The following is a 16,232-nucleotide window of genomic DNA, read 5'->3' on the forward strand; positions in this document are numbered from 1 at the left end:
TAGTCCTGTCGCCAGTAGGGGTACAACGGCTTCCTTAGTTCAGATGGACTTACCCAAGTTTTCTTTATGTATTTTGACCCGTAGAACACGAATTTTTTGGGTAACAGTCGATCCGGATGTCGATAAGATTGTTATAAACAAAGAACTTGAGGAATCACATAACAGCGATTTTTCGCAAAACAAAACATGTTTTTGTATTCTTTGGGTCATTCTAAGCAAAAAATTATTTTACAAGTTTTTTGGCAGGATGCATAGTTTTCGGCATAAACGGGGTTGAACTTTCAAAAAATCGAAAAATTGCAATTTTTGAACCCGAATAACTTTTGATTGAAAAATAAAATAGCAATTCTGCTTACCGCATTTGAAAGTTCAAGTAAAATTCTATCGGTTTTGATTATTTTCATTGCTAGAAAATAATTTTTTTATTGTTAAACAAAGCTATCAACAAATAGTGATTGAATTATGTTTTCAATGCATTTCTAATTTGAAATCGAACGAGTAGGCGCGCATACAGAATTTCTACGTACATTACGTCCATTAAAACGCATGCATTGGGCCCGGGAAACACTATGTGTTTATACCTTTATTTAACAAATAAAAACTTATTTTTTAGCAATGCAAACAATCAAAACCGATAGAATTTGACTTAAACTTTCAAATGCAGTAATCAGAATCGCTGTTTTATTTTTTAATCAAAAGTTATTCCGGTTCAAAAATTGCACTTTTTCGATTTTTTGAGAGTTTAACCGCGTATATCTCGAAAACTACGCGTCCTACGAAAAAATTTGTAAGACCATTTTTTGCTGAGAATCACCCAAAAAATACAAAAAAATATCTTGTTTTGCGACAAATCGCTGGTATGTAATTCCTCAAGTTCTTTGTTTATAACAATCTTATCGACATCCGGATCAACTGTTACCCAAAAAATTTGTGTTCTACGGGTCAAAATACATAAAAAAAACTTGGGTAAGTCCATCTGAATTAAGGAGGCCGTTGTACCCCCCCTGGCGACAGGTCTACTCAGTAGTAGATAATAATGGTCTACTCAGTCTACTGCATATACACCAAGTGGCGAATTTCGAAGTAGTAGACATATTTGTATACTTGGGCTCCCTAATAAGCAACAATAACGATTGCTCCTCAGAAATAAAGCATAGACTAGCAGTGTCCCGAACTGTAACAGCTAAATTAATTAAAATATGCAAAGACCGAATAGTAACAAGAAATATTAAGTTCAGGTTGGTCATTGGTCTTATTTTTCCCATTGCTACATATGCAGCAGAAACATGAACTCTCAAAAAAATCGATAGAAGTAAGTTCGAAGTCGAAGTCTTTGAAAGGTGATTCCACAGAAGAATTCTACACGTGTCCTGGACAGAACACAGAATCAACCTGTCAATTGAAGACCTTGGGACCAGAAGGGGACATGCCACCAAACAATATTTTGGAGAAAATATTATCAGTGTCTTCTAGTGGTTCATTATTCTCAGTATCTGGTAGGATCTGTTGGCAAGCACCAATTTCTGTCTACACTGTTTTGTGCACCTAATTTTTTTGGTACGCTGTGTCTAGGTACACGCTAACGTGTACGCAAATAAAAAAGTTAGGTACACGCTTAAACGTCATTAAGTCAGTGACGTCATTATTTAGCGTGTACTATGACTGGGCTTTTTGGTACACGCTAATTTGAGCCGCGTGTATGCTGTGGTATTAAGTATCTGTAAGTATCGCGAGTCTCAGAGTGTGGTTAGAATTTGTCTAATCGCGTTTATGTTTACACTTTAATATTGATTTATAAAGAGTTTCCTTATTTTTTACTTGTTTAGTGTTTTTTAATTAACTATGGAGTGTGGACAATTATTTAGTTCTTTTAATGAGTTTAACAACATTCTAAAACAGTATGAAAAAGATAAAAGACAAAAATGCGTGATTAACGGTAGCAGAAGTAATAAGATAAAATATACGGGGCGATTGATTAGTGTGATAAAACTCAGTAGATCCGCTAGAGTAATAGATAGCAATAAAAGTTAGTAACAAAAATTTTAGCAAACTTTAAGCTTCATATTACAAAATTACTAAAATTAGTTAAAATGTTACAGGGCGTTCGATAATATAGTGACAGACCAAACTTATGTTTTTTAAATGGAACACCCTATATTTTATTTTATGTTCGAAATCTTCTTAACTTTCATATCCATATCACCAAAATATAATGGTTTATTATGTTATACAGTGTATTTACAAAGTTATAGCCAATTTTCTATTAAAATCGTAACAAGTTCAACTCTCTGTATAAATAAAAATAAACACCACAGGAAAAATAAACACCAATATAAACTGGTATAATTAACTTACATATAAAAATTATTTTAGCAGTATTTTTTATATATCATGTTAACTAATATTTATTTTGCTAACCTGAATATATACTTTTATATACATATATACATATTGTTTTATTACAATTAAGTTTAAAACATCTGAATAGTTTTGCTTCCCTTCCACTTCCCTTAATAAAAATATTTTCTATCAAACAAACAACAAACACTAAACATATCAAAATAGAGTGTACCTAAATATAAAGTCATTGGGCACGCTAAATAATGACGTCACTGGCTTGATGAATTTTAATTCGCGTGTACCTAACTTTTTTATTTGCGTACACGTTAGCGTGTACCTAGACACAGCGTTTTTGGTACTAGTTTCTGGTTTCTTTTAGTCTTGCGCTTAATTTTTGTATGTTGTTGGCTATCCTTGTGCCTCCATCTAAAAGGCTCCTTCTTTTCTGCAGTTGGCAGGACACCTGGAGAAATCTATGGGGTATAAACCTATTCATTTTGCTACAATAAAGTATATATTTTACTAAAAAGGGATAAGCCACAAAAAACCTTTAGAACAATCCTAATATTTTTAGGCTCGAAAAATAGAACATAAGGGGACAAGCCACACATTTAATAAATATTCCTACCGTTCCTAAGTTTATGTTTTAGGAATCGCTGCTACTTCCGCATACTGTATAGTCGTTGTCATCTTCGCTTTTTTTCAGGATTTTTTCAGAATCAAATTCAGAAACGTCTATTTTCCATTTACATGCACCGGAATGTTCCGTCGCCATGTTGTGGCTTGTCTCCTTCTGTTGCAATATAAAAGTATGGTGACAGAACAAAACTTACTACAGCGGTTCCATCTATGAGAACTCAGCTGAAATTTTCTATTTGGGACATTAATATGGCCTTAAACTGTGCGATTTCTACTTTAACTCATTCTTGACGAAATTGTGGCTTGTCCCCTTCTGGTCCCAAGGTCTTCAATTCTGGTAGATCTTCATATAAAAGACCGGCTATCAAAAAAAAGTCTTCTTCTTCTTCCTTCTTGTATGTGGGCTTTAAAGCCTGTTTCTACTTCAATATTAGCCTCCTAAATAGTGTAAGTTATCGCACTATCTTTTTCTTGGTCTGCCAATACTTCTTCGTCCATTTGGTGACTTATCTCGTGCTATTCGTACTATCCTATCCCCTGCCATCCTACTAATGTGTTCGTTCCACTCCTGTTTCCGTTTTGTCACCCATCCATTTATGTCTTCTACATTGCATGATCTTCTTATGTTTTCTTATCGTTTTAGGTTTTTGTGATAATCTTTTTATGTATGGTATTTTTATATTTCCTCATATTGTTCTTTGTGAATGTTATAGGATCCTGGGAACTAAGTTGTTCTGTTCCACTGGGAGTATTTTTTAAAATGCCTTTAATAATCAAAACAAGTAAATTAAGTTTGATGTTTTGATTTGATTTTTAATTTAGATATATCTCTTGGAATGTGTTGAATTTCTATACACCTGAGTCTCCTATTCAGTATACTTCTTTCAGATTAAAACTTCCAGGTACTACTAGAAACAGATAGTATGTTATTATAAATATTCCTTTACCATGGTAAATGTGTCTCTCTGTTCTCGTTTATATTATTCAGGAATGTGTCTAACAACTTTGATCCATAAAGCCATATTGAAAACATATGTATTATCTATATATCTCCACCATACTGAGATTCAAATTTTGTTAAGGTACCTATTTGTTTTGAAAACTTCCATAAATATATTCGCTAATAATGGAGATAAATCAGAGCTCACTGACCAAACTTTTGTTTATAGAATTCATTATTTAGTTGAAAATAGGTATTATCAGTACATAATGTCAATAACTCCATTATAGCTGATACATAATTTAGTTTCCTTCTAGTTGTCGATTAATCATCATTCTCTAATTTTGTTTTGATTATTTTCAAAATGTGCCATTGGATAAGACTTTAAGTTCAAATTGAATTGTTCAATAGAGAGATTCAAATGTCCTGAAAGAAACAGATGGTAAAAAGAGAAAATCAAAGGAGCAGCTCTAACTATGTTAAATGAAACCAATTGCTAATCATCATTCTTCATTCTGTAATGGTGTTTTGATTCTTTTTAAAGTCTTATCTAATGGCCCATTTGTAAATAAACGATTTATGTTAAAACTTACTAGAATATTATTTGAATTACATTTAATTTTCGATCATTATTTTAAAAAATGTGTATTCTTTATAAATGTGTGATTATTCCTTGCAAACGGATGTATATTTAATAACAATTTTGACAGGTCACTACAAGAAAAATTCATGGTGCTACAAGTAGATCTAAGATTTCCATTGGAAGTAGAAACGTCAAAATAAATTTATTTTAAAGTAAAATTGTGGCTTATTTAAAATAAAAATAGTAAATTGCATTGAGCGATCATCACATAAAGAAGTAAATATCTTGAAAGCTTCGAAGAAGTATACCAATTTTTAACATTGTCTTAGTATTTAGTCGTGACAAGGGCATTCCTAGGAAGTCCTCAAAAATTATTTTCACCGCAAGTTTTAAAAATATATTTTCATAAGTAAAAAACTTTTAAAACGTTAATGAAACATTGTGTTAAAGTTATAGTGAATAGCTGTGAAAATAACTAATTGATTACGTACTAAAAAATAGAGCAAGGACATCTACACTCAAAATCAGCTGCTATACGTATAGATACCGCTATAGATATCAGATACGTATAGATATCAGCTGCTATACGTTTACATTTTGTTAAGAAATTATATTTGTTTTGAAAACTTCCATAAATATATTCGCTAATAATGGAGATAAATCAGGGCTCACTGACTAAACTTTTGTTTATAGAATTCATTATTTAGTTGAAAATAGGTATTAAAACCCTAGATAAAAATGTTCGCATTCACAAGGTATTTTATAAATACAATTATTTGTTCCGCCTTATTCATTGGTAGGTTTAGTTATAAAATAAATCTCAATGTGTTTGCTGTTTTGAATTTTATTGAAATATCGAATTTATTTCTTATCGTTTTAGGTTTTTGTGATAATCTTTTTATGTATGGTATTTTTATATTTCCTCATATTGTTCCTTGTAAATGTTATAGGATCCTGGGAACTAAGTGGCTCTGTTCCACTGGGTGTATTTTTTAAAATTCCTTATTTCTGAAAGGCAAATAGAGAATAATCATTTTTAGAAAAAGTAGATGTTGTTAACAAATAATATTTCTTTTCTACGAACAAATTTTCATTAGAACAAGTAAATTAAGTTTGATGTTTTGATTTGATTTGTAATTTAGATATCTGTTGGATTGTATTTAGTCCAGAAAGCCACTGCGCATCCGCTAGGAAAAATATTCTAATTCGGATTTTTTGCACAATCTTACTCAAAAAGGACTCATTTTAACAAATTTGCATGTTGCCAGGACCAAAAGGTGGTCAAAAATTTTTTAAACGTTTTTTTTTTTTTGTTTTTTTCCTAGAATTATTTTTTTTTGCATGGAACAAAGTTTTTTTAGGTTTTTTTGGATCATTCCAAACAGAAAAGGTCTTTAGTGATTTTTATCTAAAAATGATAAGTTTTTGACATATAAGCGATTAAAAATTGAAAAATTGCGAAATCGGCCATTTTTAACGCTCAAAAACTATGTGAAAAACTGAAAATTTGAATGTTGCCAAGGTAGGTAGATATTCTTTAAACATCGATTGATGAAATCCCGAAGAGTTTTTTGCAATATAATATTCAAAACTCCTTTGTTTTTCATTTCTAATCACGCGTGCGCGACACTATTTTCCACCGTTGCATGTGTATACAGTATGGTGCAAATGAAAGGAATAAATTCGTTATTTCGTAAACCGGCTACTTTAAGAAAAAAATCCGAAACAGGTCGATTTTTATTTTTAAGTTATGATATTGTGGCATGTATGGTATACTAGTGACGTCATCCGTCTGGGCGTGATGACGTAATCGATTATTTTTTTAAATCAGAATAGGGGTCGTGTGGTAGCTCATTTGAAAGGTTCTTCAATTCTCTATTCAGTAATGTAAACATTTACATAATTATTTATACAGGGTGTCCAAAAAATTTTTATTAAATTAAATTATTTGACAAAAAAGAATAAGAAGGACACCCTGTATAAATAATTATATAAATGTTTATATTAGTAAATAGAGAATTGAAGAACCTTTCAAATGAGCTAGCACACGACCCCTATTCTCATTTAAAAAAATCATCGATTACGTCATCACGGCCAGATGGATGACGTCACTAGTATATCATATATGCCATAATATCGTAAATTAAAAATACAAATCGACCTGTTTCAGGATTTTTCCTTAAAGTCGCCGGTTTACGAAATAACGAATTTATTTCTTTTATTTGCACCATACTGTCGGCGGAAAATAATATCGCGCACGCTTGATTATCAATTAAAATACAAAGGAGTTTTGAATATTGTATTGCAAAAAACTCTTCGGGACGTCATGCAACGATGTTTAAAGAATATCTGCTTACTTTGGCAACATTCAAATTTTAACTTTTTCACATAGTTTTTGAGGGTTAAAAATGGCCGATTTCGCAATTTTTCAATTTTTAATCGGTTATATGTCAAAAACTATCATTTTTAGAGAAAAGTCACTAAAGACCTTTTCTGTTTGGAATGATCCAAAAAATCTAAAAAAACTTTGTTCCATGCAAAAAAAATAATTTTAGGAAAAAAACAAAAAAAAAACGTTTAAAAAATTTTTGACTACCTTTTGGCCCTGGGGACATGCAAATTTGTTAAAAGGAGTCCTTTTTGAGTAAGATTGTGCAAAAAATCCGAATTAGAATATTTTTCCTAGCGGATGCGCAGTGGCTTTCTGGACTAATTGAATTTCTATAAATCTGAGTCTCCTATCAAGTATACTTCTTTCAGATTAAAACTTCCAGGACAGATAATATTTTATTATAAATATTCCTTTACCATGGTAAATGTGGCTCTCCTTTCTCGTTTATATTATTCAGGAATGTGTCTAATAACTTTGATCCATGAGGTTATATTGAAAACATAAATATGACAATATTGTTATGACAGTTCCGTAGATTGTTCCTACATAGAAAGAGTCCCTCGACGTGAAAGAAGAAGTAGTCACGTACGAGAATATCTGGATGTCATGGAATAACCCAGAAATGTCTGGTGACATCTAGAACGTCAGAAAACTATATAAACATTATGTGTTTGACATTCTATAGTTCAGTTGTAATTCAGATTTAGTAGTCGACAGTTGTCAGTTTGTTAAAGTTTATATTGTATTTGAGTTTGAATAAAGTTACTTTCACGAAGTTGTAACATTGGTGACAGCGGTGGGATTTAAGAGATATTGAAGAAGATATTGAGAATTGTTTATGGTAAATACCAGATCATCTAAAGTTGAGAAGGAAATGGATACATCCGGACCACCAGCATGGTTTTTAAAAATGAAAGAAAATGAAGAGAAACGTAGGCAAGAAGAGAAAGAAAATGAAGAGAAACGTAGGCAAGAAGAGAAAGAAAATGAAGAGAAGCGTAGGCAAGAAGAGAAAGAAAATGAAGAGAAGCGTAGGCAAGAAGAGAAAGAAAATGAAGAGAAACGTAGGCAAGAAGAGAAAGAGGAAGATAAAAAACTTAGAAAAGAAGAGGAGGAGAGGCGTAGACAAGCAGAGGTAGAAATTATGAATAGTTTGTCCCAAATTCACGAGCATTTTCAGTTAGAGGTAAGTCGAATTACTAATAAAATAGATATATTAGAAGAAAAACAAAACTGTTTAGATAATAAAATAGAACAACAACAAAATTATTTAGAAAACAAAATAGACCAACAACAAAATCATTTAGAAAATAAAATAGAACAGCAACAAAACGATTTAAAGCAGCAACAAAACGATTTGAAATATAGTTTAGAAAAACAAATAGTAGAGTTAGCAAACAAAATTAATACCCAAGCTTCTTTATCTCATATTGTTTCAGTTACTAATATCGAATCCGAACAAACAGCCCTTTCCTCTTCCATCGTTGATCCAGGCATAATTAGAAGTAGCAAAATTTTAAAACCACCCACGTTTGATGGCCAAACAGCGTGGGAAACTTATCGTTTCCAATTTGAAGCTGCAGCTAAAGCAAATGGCTGGACTGAAAGAGAAATGGCAGCTTCCTTGGTAGTGTCGCTTCGAGGTCAGGCAGCAACCGTCCTTCAATTTCTTCCTCAGGATTCACCTAGTTATGACTCACTTGTTCAAGCTTTAGAAACAAGATATGGCCAACAACATCTGAAGCAGGTTTTTCAAAGTCAGCTGAAAGTTCGATATCAAAAACATAATGAGAGCCTGCAAGAATTTGAAGCCGATATTAAAAGATTATTACATTTGGCATATCCTCAGGCACCAAGAGATTTTCTGGAACAAATCGGTATACAGGCTTTTATAGATGGACTGCATGATATCGAAATGCAACAGGCTCTGCGATTACAACACCACAAAATGCTAGATAAAGCACTAATCTCAGCTCAGGAGTACGAAGCGGCGAAAAATATTTCTAGATCTCTTCCACAATTAAAAGAAATAAGATTTACAGAAAATAAGCAAGTCACTACCACAGATAATGAACAACTAGTTTTATCCCAGATATTAAGCTTACTACAAAATATCCAATGAAAACAGAAGATGTTTTAACTGCGGAAGAATGGGACATCTAAAATCCAATTGCAGAAGCCGATCCCAAGCACGAAAAGAAGAATACAAGAATGAGATCAGAAGGTCGCCTAGTTTGACATCCAGAAGCCTGTCGCAAAGTCTCACTAGAAATGATGGTAGATGGTCACTAAGAAACAGATTTCCTACAACTGACCATAGAAAGGAAGAAAATACACTGGAATTTGAAGTTAGCCATTTGAAGGAACAACTAGTGATTAGTAAAAATAAAATAGATAGATTAAGAGAACAGGTGACAATATTGCAAGAAGAGTGTAAGGTAATTCAAAATAATGCAAAAACTACACAGTCCAATCTAGAAAACGAATGTCAAAAACTGATGAAAGAGAAGAATGTGTTAAATAAACAATTGCAAGAATACCAAAATGCATTAAATGAATTACAAGTTCAAAGCCAACGTCAGCTAGCACAAAAGGAGAATGTAACCGAAGAAGTTAGTCTGCGGATGACCACAGTTGAACAGCAAGAAGATAATGACCAGATTTCTCTGGAAAACATTAAGAAGAGTCAAAAGAAAGATAACGAATTAAGAGTTATACGAGATTGGCTTAAAAATGGAGTAAGACCTCTTTGGCAGGAAATATCTAAATACAGTCGAACTATAAAGGCGTACTGGGCTCAATGGGAATCCTTGCATCTTTCGAATGGTTTGTTATATCGGAAGTGGGAAAGTTCCGATGGAGTACGTATAGTTCAACAGGTGGTACTGCCAAAATCACACATTAAAAGTGTGTTGGAAGATCTTCATAGCAGCCTGTCTGGAGGACATTTTGGAGTAAAAAGAACACTGGCCAGAGTTCGAGACAGATTTTATTGGATCAATTGTCGCCGAGATGTAGAAGAATGGTGTAAGAAATGCGATTTATGTAACGGAAGAAAAGGCCCTAGAACAAGAAGTCGTGGTAAAATGGCACAATATCTTTCCGGAGAGCCTTTTGAACGACTTGCAGTTGATATTCTCGGTCCACTTCCAACGACAGAGAGAGGTAACAAGTACTTAATGGTTGCAATGGATTATTTTTCAAAATGGCCTGAAATTGCACCTCTTCCTAATCAAGAAGCGACGACTGTAGCAGAAGCATTCATAACACACGTCGTATCAAGACATGGAGTTCCTTTAGAGTTGCATTCTGATCAGGGACGAAATTTTGAATCCGAATTATGGCAAGAATTAATGAAAATCTTGGGTATTAAGAAAACTCGAACTACGCCTCTCCACCCACAATCAGACGGAATGCTCGAAAGACATAATAGAACTATTTGTCAATACCTCTCAATGTTTGTTGCTGATAATCAAAAAGATTGGGATACCCTAATACCTCTATTCCTGTTAGCCTACAGAAGTTCTGAACATGAAGCAACCGGTTATTCTCCATCAATGATGATCACCGGAAGAGAAATGAAGCTTCCTCAAGATCTTATTTTCGGAAAATTGCCTACCTGTGAAGAAGAACCTTCATCCCTGACGTACCTAGAAAGCTTAAGAGAAAAACTGGAAAAAGTCCACGAATTTGCTCGTAAAAGTTTGAAGCTTCAAAGTGATAAAGCCAAGTCCAGGTTCGATGTGCAAGCTACAGGGACAACTTTCGAAAGAGGTGATCCAGTATAGCTATACAATCCCACACGCAGGAAAGGACTTTGTCCGAAACTTCAACGAAACTGGGAAGGCCCGTACACCGTCTTAAAGAAAATAAATGATCTGGTCTACCGCATCCAGTTTTCAGCGAGAAGTAAACCCAAGGTAGTTCACATTGAGAGATTAGCCCCATATCATGGAACTGATCCACCCTGTTGGCTTCAACCAGACCCTGATAGACCAGTTATTCGAGGCGAATAACTATAAAGGAGGGAGCAGTGTTATGACAGTTCCGTAGATTGTTCCTACATAGAAAGAGTCCCTCGACGTGAAAGAAGAAGTAGTCACGTACGAGAATATTCTGGATGTCATGGAATAACCCAGAAATGTCTGGTGACATCTAGAACGTCAGAAAACTATATAAACATTATGTGTTTGACATTCTATAGTTCAGTTGTAATTCAGATTTAGTAGTCGACAGTTGTCAGTTTGTTAAAGTTTATATTGTATTTGAGTTTGAATAAAGTTACTTTCACGAAGTTGTAACAATATGTATTATCTACATATCTCCATCATACTGAGAGATTTACATTTTATTAAGAAATAATATTTGTTTTGAAAACTTTCATAAATATATTCGCTAATAATGGAGTTAAATCAGGGCTCACTGACTAAACTTTTGTTTATAGAATTCATTATTTAGTTGAAAATAGGTATTAAAACCCTAGATAAAAATGTTCGCATTCACAAAGTATTTTATAAATACAATTATTTGTTCCGTCTTATTCATTGGTAGGTTTAGTTATAAAATAGATCTCAATGTGTTTGCTGTTTTGAATGTTATTGAAATATTGAATTTATTTCTTATCGTTTTAGGGTTTTGTGATAATCTTTTTATGTGTGGTATTTTTATATTTCCTCATATTGTTCCTTGTAAATGTTATAGGATCCTGGGAACCAAGTTGTTCTGTTTCACGGGGGGTATTTTTTAAAATTCCTTATTTCTCAACGACAAATAAAGAATAATCATTAAAAAAAACATGTTGTTAACAAATAATATTTCTTTTCTAAGAACAAATTTTCATTAGAACAAGTAAATTAAGTTTGATGTTATTTTTGGATTGTGTTGAATTACTATACACCTGAGTCTTCTACCCAGTATACTTCTTTCAGATTAAAACTTCCAGGACAGATAGTACGTTATCATAAATATTCATTTACCATGGTAAATGTGTCTCTCCTTTCTCGTTTATATTATCAGGAATGTGTCTAACAACTTTGATCCAGTAGGTCATATTGAAAACATATGTATTATCTACATATCTCCACCATACTGAGATTTACATTTTGTTAAGAAATAATATTTGTTTTGAAAACTTCCATAAATATATTCGCTAATAATGGAGATAAATCAGGGCTCACTGACCAAACTTTTGATTATAGAATTCATTATTTAGTTGAAAATAGGTATTATCAGTACATAATGTCAATAATTCCATTATAGCTGACACATAATTTAGTTTTCTTCTAGTTGTCGATTAATCATCATTCTCTAATTTTGTTTTGATTATTTTCAAAATGTGCCATTAGATAAGACTTTGAGTTCAAATTGAACTGTTCAATAGAAAGATTCAAATGACCTGTACAAAACAGATGGTAAAAAGAGAAAATCAAAGGAGCAGCTCTAACTATGTTTTGATTCTCTAATTTTGTTTTGATTATTTTTAAAGTCTTATCTAATGGCCCATTTGTAAATAGACGATTTATGTCAAAACTTACTAGAATATTATTTGAATTACATTTAATATTCGATCATTATTTAAAAAAATGTGCATTCTTTATAAATGTGTCATTATTACTTGCAAACTGTTGTATATTTAATAACAATTTTGACAGGTCACTTCAAGAAAAATTCATGGTGCTACAAGTAGACCTAAGATTTCCATTGGAAGTCGAAACGTCAAAATAAATTTATTTTAAAGTAAAATTGTGGCTTATTCCAAATAAAAATAGTAAATTGCTAAAAAGCTTCGAAGAAGTATACCAATTTTTAACATTGTCTTAGTACTTAGGCGTGACAAGGGCATTCCTAGGAAGTCCTCAAAAATTATTTTCATAAGTAAAAAAACTTTAAAAACGTTAATGAAACATTGTGTTAAAGTTATAGTGAATAGCTGTGAAAATAGCTAATTGATTACGTACTAAAAAATAGAGCAAGGACATCTACACTCAAAATCAGCTGCTATATGTACACCAATTGTATATAGCCTTATATTTTCACAGGTTTTTCCATTCTAACATTGTAACCTAATAAGGTATTTTTCCCGAAACAATAATATAGAATCCGAAGTAACAAGTATTCAGATGAAAATATTGTTTTTCGTCTCTAGCCCAGCATGTATTTTTCCAAGGAAGGAGACTGCCTTGTGCCGTAATATGGGCCAAGATCATGTGCTTAGGCGTGACTGGGTATGCAATTTGTGCACTTAGGGAGGGTTATACTTTTCTAAAAACAGAAACAATCATTAATACTTACTGTGTTATTTCGAACTCCGATGAACAGAATAAATGTTACCCGACGATATATCACAAGAAAAATTCCTTTCCAACATGTAATACAACTATGTGGGATACGTGTGAGTTTGTGCGTATATATTCTTTTTAATAAATATTAGTTATATGTGGGTTAGTTTTACGAAAAACGATCGAAATGAGATAATAAAATTGGAAAAGATTTAACAATTTAATCAGGTACACAACACGTTTTTGTAAGAGTCCGAATGGAGGTTATTTTTCCCGCATTCGAATATGTTTTTGATCACCATCCCGTCACTCGAAGTCGCCATTGTTGGTGTTACATTTTCGTAGGGCGATTTTTCCAAAATTTCGACGGCGCTCTCGCGATTGACGGCAACATTTTCCGAAAAAGGACGAGAGACACGGGTGTGGAGTGCGTGCTCCTTCTTGTGATCAATAAGTCCTTACGGGGATGCTGCTGATGCTGTGTGGCTGTGTGTCGACTGCGCCACACAGTTCGCGTTTCAACTTTTTCCCACACTCCGGTTGGGTCGGGAAAACGCGCGCGAGATGTGATATGGCCCTACTTCCTTGTTTGTCCTAATTTGCTTTAGCTTGCTCTTTATTTGCTCGTATACGAGTCTAGTACCCCTAAACTTACTACCAATCTTCTAAAATGAAAAGAAAATGTAAAGGAAAATAATAAAATAAATTATTTCTTGGAAATACCCATATGGTAAAAGTATAACATTTCTATTATACAGGGTGAGTCATGAGGGACTGTACATACTCCTACCTCGTATAGAGGCCCCTATGGGGAATAACAAATGACCATTAAAAAGTGTCTGCTCATATTGTTTAATAATATACAGGGCGAGTTTCGCATTTTGACAGAAATTTGTATTCGTCATAATTTTTTAACGGTCAGATCGATGTGTCTCTTATTTTGGTCAATCGTTACACTATTACCACCTAATCAACTGATTTATTCAAACTAGAAAAAAATCAGGTCCGGCCTTAAAAAATTAGTACGTTTGGGTCTTAGAAAAAATTTCACCCTGTATACGCTTTTTGAAAATTAATTTTACAAATTAGACAAATAGGCAATTAAATTACATATTTATTTTTTCCCCACACGATTACTTAATTTTTTATAAAAAAATCAAATTTGACTATGACTTAAAAATTTGGTAAAGTGAACCATAGATTTAAAAAAAATTAACTTTTATTACAAAAATTAATTTTTTTAAAACAAATGTTTGATTTATGTTACCACCCAATCGACTGATTTATTCAAACTAGAAAAAAGTCAGGTCCGGCTTTAAAAAATTAGTTCGTTTGGGTCTTAGAAAAAATTTCACCCTGTATACGCTTTTTGAAAACTCTAATATGAATTTTGCAAATTAGACAAATAGGCAATTAAATTTTTTTTATGTAATATGTTTATTTACAATCTACATCATTAAAAGAGTATTAAGTAAATTTGTTCCATGTTTTTTGGCATGAAGAAGAGACTTCCAATGATGTCTCATCTTATTCTATTTATGTTAAAGTTTTAAAATAGGTCCTGAGGCCAGGTTCTATCTAGTCTCCTTGTGACAGGACCATTATGGAATAATTCCCTTAATAACTCATTGTCATGGTGAATGGTACGCTCGCTTTGTGATTAACTCGTCTTGTATATTATTAAACAAGGGGAGCAGACACTTTTTATTGGTCATTTGTTATTCCCCATAGGAGCCTCTATACGAGGTAGGAGTATGTACAGTTCCTCATGACTCACCCTATATTAAATTTATAAAGTATGCGTGTTTGGCTAGGAATTTCACTCGCAGTAGCTAATAAGAACTAATGGTAGAGGAGCCCAAGCGGGGATTTTGGCAGTAACTCGAGCGCGTCAGATTATCATATGGGGAGAAACCTGGTACTCTGCAGATGTACCTCTAATATATTGACTCTTAACACAGGGAAGTTCGTTAAGAGGATGGGTACGTATTTTCGGCTGCAATGCTATTCAAATGGGGATTCATTTTTTTCGAATCCTGAGAAAACTAATGAGTATTTTTGAAAAATTTAAACGCAGAATGAAAGATTACGTTATTAGCGAGGGACAAAAGTCCCTAAGAGCTTCTATAATATTTATTTTAATAAGTTACATGGGTGAAAAACTAAGATAAAATGTAGTGTGATTTTGAATTTCAAATATCTCATTCAAAAGAAACTTTTAATTTATTCTAAGGGACTTTCACCCCTCGTTAATAATATAGTCTTTCATTCTGCGTTTAAATTTTTCAAAAATATTTATTGGTTTTTTCAGGATTCGAAAAAAATAAACACAATATCCGTGGTAATATTTCCAAATCTATCTTTGTCATACAACGCACTCAGTCGAATAGAATATTGTCAGCATACTGTCAGTCAGACAGTGACAATCAGTGACAATTTTAAATATTTGACATGGCATCGGGAATATTTTGAGTTGTTGATTAAATAATATTGATATAAATAAATAATTGATTTAAGACGTGAACTTAACAAAAAGTTATTTATTGTTTATTATTAATTGTGGAAGATCCAAGCAGACAATACGTCAGGATAATACATATATTCTGTGATCCAAGTATTTTGTTGTTAAAGATGTTCAAAATTGTATGTGTTCCATAGTAACAATATATTATTATAAAATCACTTAAACACTTTTCCTCTTTTCTCGATTGAGTATTAGTTTTTGTTGTACATATAAATTATTACAATCACTGAATATATAGTTAGTGGAAAAATTATCACATTTATTAAATGAATTAATAATTTGCAATTATAAAAATAACAGTTATCCAAGAACATTCAAAAGCCATCTCTTTAAATTAAAGATGACATTTTCAAGTAGAATGACATTCTAGTAATGTTTACATATTCATACCAGTGTGAATTTTACTACAGGTAATTTGCCGTGTAAAGACAAAAAAAGTAGAGATACCCGTAAAATATTTGCGAATTATGTACCGATGGCCTTAAGGGGAGCCCGAAAAAAAAATATATACCTATCCTTAAAAATACTCGAAATTG

General features: G+C 32.5%; 1 protein-coding gene across 2 annotated transcripts in view; it reads right to left on the reverse strand.

The window, feature by feature from the left end:
- The window catches only part of LOC126885685 (protein PALS1), a 667,108-nt gene extending 653,520 nt beyond the window's left edge, over positions 1-13,588 (reverse strand). Inside the window, exon 1 of one of the 2 annotated variants that reach the window (XM_050652389.1) lies at positions 13,186-13,588. The gene's annotated coding sequence lies outside the window, so the exon portion shown is untranslated. The remainder of the gene's footprint in view (positions 1-13,185) is intronic. The other variant, XM_050652391.1, reaches the window with a different exon arrangement.
- Between the last annotated feature and the right edge of the window lie 2,644 nt (positions 13,589-16,232).

This window comes from Diabrotica virgifera, chromosome 5 (assembly GCF_917563875.1).
Source record: "Diabrotica virgifera virgifera chromosome 5, PGI_DIABVI_V3a".
Taxonomy (NCBI): Eukaryota; Metazoa; Arthropoda; class Insecta; order Coleoptera; family Chrysomelidae; genus Diabrotica; species Diabrotica virgifera.